A 7308-nucleotide genomic window follows, 5' to 3' on the forward strand; every position below is an offset into this window, starting at 1 on the left:
TCTCTGCTGGCAGAGACTTAACCAATGGAAAGCCATGGACTTTTCACTAAATCATTAAGCATTTAACCAACATGTTTCCAAGGACGTGAATAGATTAGTGCAGTTTCCTGATAAGTCAGATTTATACTGTGGAAACAGCAAAAGTACAAATGGGCATCTTGGTGGTTTTTGTGAACTGAAGATTTCTGACAGGACAATAAAAGGAGGGCAATATCTATAACACATTTAGTTACTTTTGAATGACTCTGTCAAGATTTCAACATAATACTGCTTTCATTACTGTGAGAGGGAATCAGCTGTCATTTTGTATATTAACAATATTCCAGTCAACTGAAAACCTCCCAGGGTGCAGTGGCTTGTGCTTGGCTGTACAATCAGTATGCTTTGTTCCTAATTTAGTATAAATGCACATGGGAGGCAGAATAGTAATCTCTACCACCAAAAAAAGGTTATGCCTTAATCCTTGGAACCTGTGAATTTGTTGTCACAGGCAAAAGACACTTTGCTGATGTAACATAGGTTATGGATTTTAAGATGGGGAGATTATCCTGGATTATCTGGATGGATCCCCTCTAGTCACAGGAGCCCTTAAAAGCAGAAAATTTTCTTCAGGTGGAAGCAGAGGTGAGATGCATCAGAAGATGGAGAGTCAGAGCGATCCAAGAATAAGGATTTGTCTTGGCTTTCCTGTCTCTGAGATGCAGGAACTGTGCCCAAGGACCAGAGAGAGACCTCTAAGATCTCAAGGTGGAGTTCAGCTGATACACAAGCAAAAAGTACTTCAGCTCTACAACCACAGGAGACTGGATGTGGCTAAGGACCTGAATGACATTGGGATCAGATTTTCCCCTGAGCCTCCCAGTAAGGGTCCATTTGATCAACACCTTGCTTCCAGCCTTGTGAACCCAAAGTAGGGAAACCAATTGAGCAGACAGACCTGTGAGATGTTAAATGAGTACTGGTTTAAGCCCCTAACTTTGTGACAATTTGTTATGACAGCAATAGAAAACTAAAGCAATGCAACTTAAGTAAGAGCAAGATATATGCTGTAAAATATTACTTTTTTAAAAGAAATGTCATTGTTGGTTTCTGATTAGGAAATTATGCATATTCAATCCCTGAATAGAATAACATAGAAAAGTGTAAAGAAGAAAATTAAAATCACGTACAATCCCACCATCCAGAGATATTTTCCTGTATTTCTTTACATTATTTATACACACATATTTTTTTTTCAGTAAAAGTGCGATCTTGTCGTATATACCTGAATATAACCTTTAAATAACTCACATCCGATCATAAACTTTCCCCCATGTTACTAAAAATATTTCAAAAAGCTGTGGGTTTCTTTTTTTTTTTTTTGGCTGCATCTTATTTTTCCATACTCTAAAATGGTAAGACCTTTATTTTGTCTTATTTTTTAAAATGTGAAGTTTCATGTGCACATGGTGAAATGCACAGATCTTAAGTAATCACCTTGATCCCATTTGAAGAATGCATATAGCCATGTAATGCATGCATCATTACTATATATTAATAGATGTTGTCCTTAGTTTATAAAGTTCCTTCTGTGCCCCTTCCTGATCAATTCTCACAATCCCAGAAATAACCTGTTCTCATGTCTATTATCATAAATTAGTTTTCCTGATCTACAATTTCACACATTTATACATGCACATTTTTTGTGTGTGTGCATCTGCTCCTTTCACTCAAATTGATGCTTTTCGGATTCATCCATCATTATCCTGTGTTCAGTAATTTGGTCTTATTTGTTGTTGAACATGGTTTCATGTATGGGTATACTACAAACTGGTTATTCATTCACAAGTTCAAGGGCATTTGGATTGTTGCTACTTTGGATCTAGTATGGATAAAGCTGCTATCAACATTTTCTGTGCAAGGGTTTTTGTAGACATGGGTTTTCATTATTCTAGTTATTGACTTCTATGTCATAGGGTTGATGTATAATTACATTTTCAAGAAACTTCCAATCAGTTTTCCAAAGCGGTTGTGTCATTTTACACTCTCAACATAAATGTGTGAAATTTCTTGGTGCTCCACATTCTCTGGAAGACTTGATTGGCCAAATTTTGTTTTCAAATTAGCCATTCAAGAAGGTGTGTAGAAGTATATGGAAGTAGTTTTAAGGTTTTTTTAAAAATTTTTTTAAAAATTTATTTATGGCTGTGTTGGGTCTTCGTTTCTGTGCGAGGGCTCTCTCCAGTTGTGGCAAGCGGGGACCACTCTTCATCGCGGTGCGCAGGCCTCTCACTATCGCGGCCTCTCTTCTTGCGGAGCACAGGCTCCAGACATGCAGGCTCAGTAGTTGTGGCTCATGGGCCCAGTTGCCCCGCGGCATGTGGGGTATTCTCAGACCAGGTCTCGAACCCGTGTCCCCTGCATTGGCAGGCAGATTCTCAACCACTGCGCCACCAGGGACGCCCAATGGAAGTAGTTTTAATCTACATTTCCCTGATGAATAATTACGTTGAACATCTTTTCATGACTTTATTGGCCATATATCTTAACTGGCAATATGTCTGTTCAAGTATTTTGCCCATTTTTACTTGTTTAATTTTGTTTAATTTGAAGTATAGTTGATAAGCCATATTTTGTTATATTAGGTGTACAACATAACGATTCGACATTTAAATACATTATAAAACGACAACCATGATAACTTCAGTAACCATCTGTTACCATACAAATTATTACAGTATGAGTCACTGTATTCCTTGTGCTGTATATTACATGCCTGTGACTTATTCATTTTATAACTGGAAATTTGTACCTTTTAAACCCTTTAATATATTTTGCCCAAATACCCATACTCCTTCCTCTCTGGCAAACACCCATTATATATATAGTAATAAGCACCCTTTAATCCAACTCCCAAAACAAAAGTTTCACTGACAATAAGCTGTATCAAATCATATGCCTCCTCCCCAAATCCTGTTGTTAGTTCCCCATACCCAGGTATCATCATCATGAATTGACCTCTGAGTTTAATTAGTCTTTTCTTTGTATTTAAACTTTGAGTGATGTTTCCAGGTTTCTGTTATTACAAGTTATTCTGTAATAATTACTTGTAGCAAATAAGCAGCATATTTGGTCCAGATATTGATTATGTACTTGGGATGTATTCTTACAACTGGAATTCCTATGCTCAAGTATGTCAAAGGCAAGACCTTTAAGGATTCTTGATATGTTTTAGCAGAAACATTCCAGAGGGTTTGTACCAATTAACTCTCCTACCAGCAGGACTAGAATACTCAATTTAGAATACCATGGCCAAAAATTAGTAAAAATATTTTTCAAAATATTCGTAGTTTTATGATTAAAAATTTTTGATTTTGCTTAATTTTATTTATTTGTATAGTGACATTTCTGATCCTTTGCACTTTAAAATTTTGAATTCAAATACATTTTACATTTTATTCTACTTACGTATGGTAACTAGCTGTGCATTATATATATTATATACAAAATATATGTAAATATTTTCCTATTTAATTTTGTATATCATTTTTAATATGCCCTATATACTTTGAATTTTTATGTGGTCAAAATATGATCATTTTTCTATGTTTTTGTTGACTTCTTTTATTCCTTTCAAAGTCATGTTCAGTTTGATGCTATCTAAAAATTTCTTCTAGTTCTTTTTTTTTTTTTTATAGTTTTATGTCATTACATTAAATAAGCTGTCACATATTAAGCACACACTTTGTGCCAGGTACCACACTGTACTATTTTAAGCATTGAACATCTTAAACTACACTCTGGACACTTACCTGCCAATACTGACCAAACTCAAGGAGAGAGGAAGCCTCAGAGAAGTCACAACCATCTCTATAGCAGAAAGAAACTTTAAATTAGAAGAATGGGCTTCACCACGGAAACAGGGCCACACTACTCAGACCTGACTTGCTCTTGTGCACAGAAAAAAAAATGTGGCCTATTCTCACCTTGAACCCCTAGGTTTGCTATAGGGCCAAGACATGGCCTAGAGTAGCTGAGCTCCAGGCTGGAACAAGCCCTTTCCACTTCTCCCACAGCTTATGTAAGTGAGATCTCTGTCTATTTTAAGAGAAAAATGTTTTCTAAGACCTGGCTGGCCCCCCCTCCCCCATCCTAACTGATCATTCCAGGTTGTCAGGCACCTGTTTACCTTAGATATGAAACACTCTGCAGGGTTCTGAGTGGTCAGTTGAGGCTCACAGGACACTGGTCCTCAGAGGCAGAGCGGTGGAGCCCTACACAGCCATGGAAGACCTGCTGCCTGCCACACAATCCATTTTCCAGCTGATCCTGGAGCACCTGAGGGGTGCTCTGCTGGTGATTGCTGGAAGCTTGAGACGTATCCCAGGCCTCCCTGCAATTCCCTGGGAGATCCTGGTATGTACTGTGATGCTAGTTTTGATAGTAAAGGGACTTCACATTTTAAGTGTGAAGTTGCTAAGCAAAAGGTGCTCTGCCCACAGTGAAGTCTGCGGAGAATGTAGTGAGAATATTGAACCAATCACACAAGCTGAAGAAACCCTTAGGCCACCGGGGGTGGAGGTCAGTCCTGCCATGTTACAAACCTTGTGTTTGTTGGCAATGAATACAAACCTGAACAGGTCATCACTTCCAGACACTGTGGACTTTCTGGAAAAAGCACGGAAGAGCCAGCCTCCTCAACTTTCCCAATTAACTGATGGAAAACCCATCTTAAATGCATCAGAGAAAAATGGAGAACAACTTCAGAAGAAATTAATGAATGATGTAAATGAAAACATTCATTTTCCAAAAAGTCCGGAAATGCTCAACCAAGAAATTGCAGGATAGAAGCATAGAGTCCAGGAAAAGGAGGAGGAGAAAGAACGGCTTGAGCAGTCAAACACACAAATGGTGCAAATCCTGAACAATGAAGTCAACCAAGTAACATCAGTGGCTGAACACCTGCTGAAGACCATCTTCTTACTCAACATCCTTGGCGATCACATAGATGACGGGAACTCGAAAGTCCAGAAATAGAGGGAAGCAGGAAATGGCCATCAATCCATCCATAGGCCAGAAATTGATAAGAAGGTGTCAGTGATGATGTTGACTTCAGTGTGTTCCTTCAGAGTCCTGAAGAGAAACATCAAGAAATAGCCCAACAACTGTGGGAAGAAAAACAAATGAAGAGTTTACAGGACAAATCTTAAGTCTCCAAATGGAAGAAGCATCTCTGCAGTGTGAGAATTCACAGCTGGAAAGAGAGTTCAGCAGCTGAGGCTGAAGTTTCAAATTCTGCCTGAAGTGCATGAAGATCATTTAACACAACTTCAGGAAAAAAAAAAAAAAATCTTTGAAAAGGAAATGCACTGCTTAGAAATTGGAGAAGAAACTTCCCACCATGTGTAGCCACAAGAAATCCACATATCAGAATTGTAACCTATATAAGAAGATGACCAAAGACATGGGCAAAGAATTGAAGAGAACCAATTCCTACTATCGAAAGAAGATCTGCGACCATGAAAAAAGAGCTCAAGATTGCTGGAAGGCAGCTGTGTCAACTGAGAGAAAGCTCAAGGAGCTAAGGAAAGAAAATGAGCACAAGAGGCAGATGCTGGCCAAGGTCAAGTCCAAGTTCCAGCCTTTCTCAAGGGGCCCTTGTGCTCCTGCTACTCCACTTGCAGCCCACAGAGGCCTGGAAGTATCAGGGGACCCCCTGTGTTATCAGGCCCCGCAGGGAGCAGAAGGGTCACACTTTGAGTGCTCAGGGATCTGGGGTCACCTGCAGGTTGGCTCAGCTCCTCCAGCAATGGGGTCCTGAACACCCAGAACCATGGTACAACAATTGCCTGAGTTTTCTTTTTAACATAATTTCAATTTTTCTGTTTTTCATTTGGTTACTGTTACTTAATTTATTGTTGTTATTGATTAGATAAAGCATGATAATTTGCAAGACTTTTTTCAAATAAAATTTTATTTAATACAATTGCTTTGAATAATTTTTTGGTAAGTCCTTGGATCACCTAGAATAAGATATTATAAGTTGTATTTTGATTAAATCAAAAGTTACTCTTACTTATGCCAAATGAAATATGACATAAATAGGGATGCTTTAAATAATAAAGCCATTTCTATATGCTATGAGCTATTATTAGAAATCTGTACAAGGAACCTAATATTTGCCTGAAAATAAATTGGTTTTAAGGACCAAGGTAAAATTAAAAAAAAAAAAAAAAAAAGCCTCAGCATCAGAAATTATATTAATTTAGTTCTAAAACCATTGATTCCTTTAGAGGCATTTACATTTTATACTCATTTGTTTTCTTGTTTTTCCATATTTTTAACCTTTGCTATTTGGTGAAGATAGTGTTTGTTGTTTAAACATCTCTAAATTTTATGCAATCAAAATAAATATTTACCCTTGGTGGCAATCACACGTACTTACACACACATATCATAGTTCAGAGACAGGGCACTTTAATTATTATTTCGATCCCTAAGGCAAATGTAAAAATAAGAGAGATTCAAATATGAAAAAAAATTAAAATAAAGGAAAATAAAAATCATGTACATACTACTTGTATGTACACATAATAACCTTAAATCATATACACAGAAGAGGTGAATCGGCTGATATATCAAACAAGATTCCAAATAGAAACACTTCACCTAAATGATGCAGATGAAGAGACGGAGATAAGGCAGTTTCCGAGCTGTGTCAGGGGTGAAAGAAGAACAAAGGATGAGGGACTCCCAGGAGCTAGCAACAGAGAAGCTGTTCCTACTCAAGGTCCTGGAGGAGGAGGGGGAAGTGGTGTCATCTGAGCCCCGTGAGGAGCTGTCAAGGGAACAGGGAAAACTGACCCCCTGTGTCCTCCTGTCCTTCCATTACTGCTGGAGCAAGGCAGCTACCTAGAAAGAACAGGTAGCACAGGCAGGGGAGTCAGCCTTAGGCACAGAGCAGGTCAGAAAAGGGCTTGAAATAATTTGGAGAATGACCAGCACACTTGACTCTTTTGGGGTTTTTTTTGTTTTAATTTTTTTTTTATTGGAGCATAATTGCTTTACAATATTGTGTTAGTTCCTGCTGTACAGTGGAATGAATCATCTATATGTATACATATATCCCCTCTCTCTTGGATCTCCCCCTCATCCCACCCATCTAGGTCATCACAGAGCACTGAGCTGAGCTTCCTGTGCTTTATAGCGTGTTCCCGCTAGAAGCAAAGTGTGTGTGTGTGTGTATGCTATTGACTTCATACATGTCCATTTATTTAGTAAATAACTTTCTTTAGGAGGGGTAAGAGAGTGAAGTCTTAGGTACTTTGT

At 38.2% G+C, this 7308-nt stretch overlaps 1 long non-coding RNA gene across 1 annotated transcript; it reads right to left on the reverse strand.

The window, feature by feature from the left end:
• Positions 1-2885: 2885 nt before the first annotated feature.
• On the reverse strand, positions 2886-7105 carry LOC309659778. Its single transcript, XR_014262953.1, has 2 exons — positions 6578-7105; positions 2886-4003 (listed from the first exon to the last, which is right to left on the reverse strand). It is a non-coding gene; the product is annotated as an uncharacterized lncRNA (long non-coding RNA).
• Between the last annotated feature and the right edge of the window lie 203 nt (positions 7106-7308).

The sequence above is a fragment of the Balaenoptera physalus genome, assembly GCF_965194825.1.
Source record: "Balaenoptera physalus genome assembly, chromosome: 4".
In the NCBI taxonomy this organism is placed as follows: domain Eukaryota; kingdom Metazoa; phylum Chordata; class Mammalia; order Artiodactyla; family Balaenopteridae; genus Balaenoptera; species Balaenoptera physalus.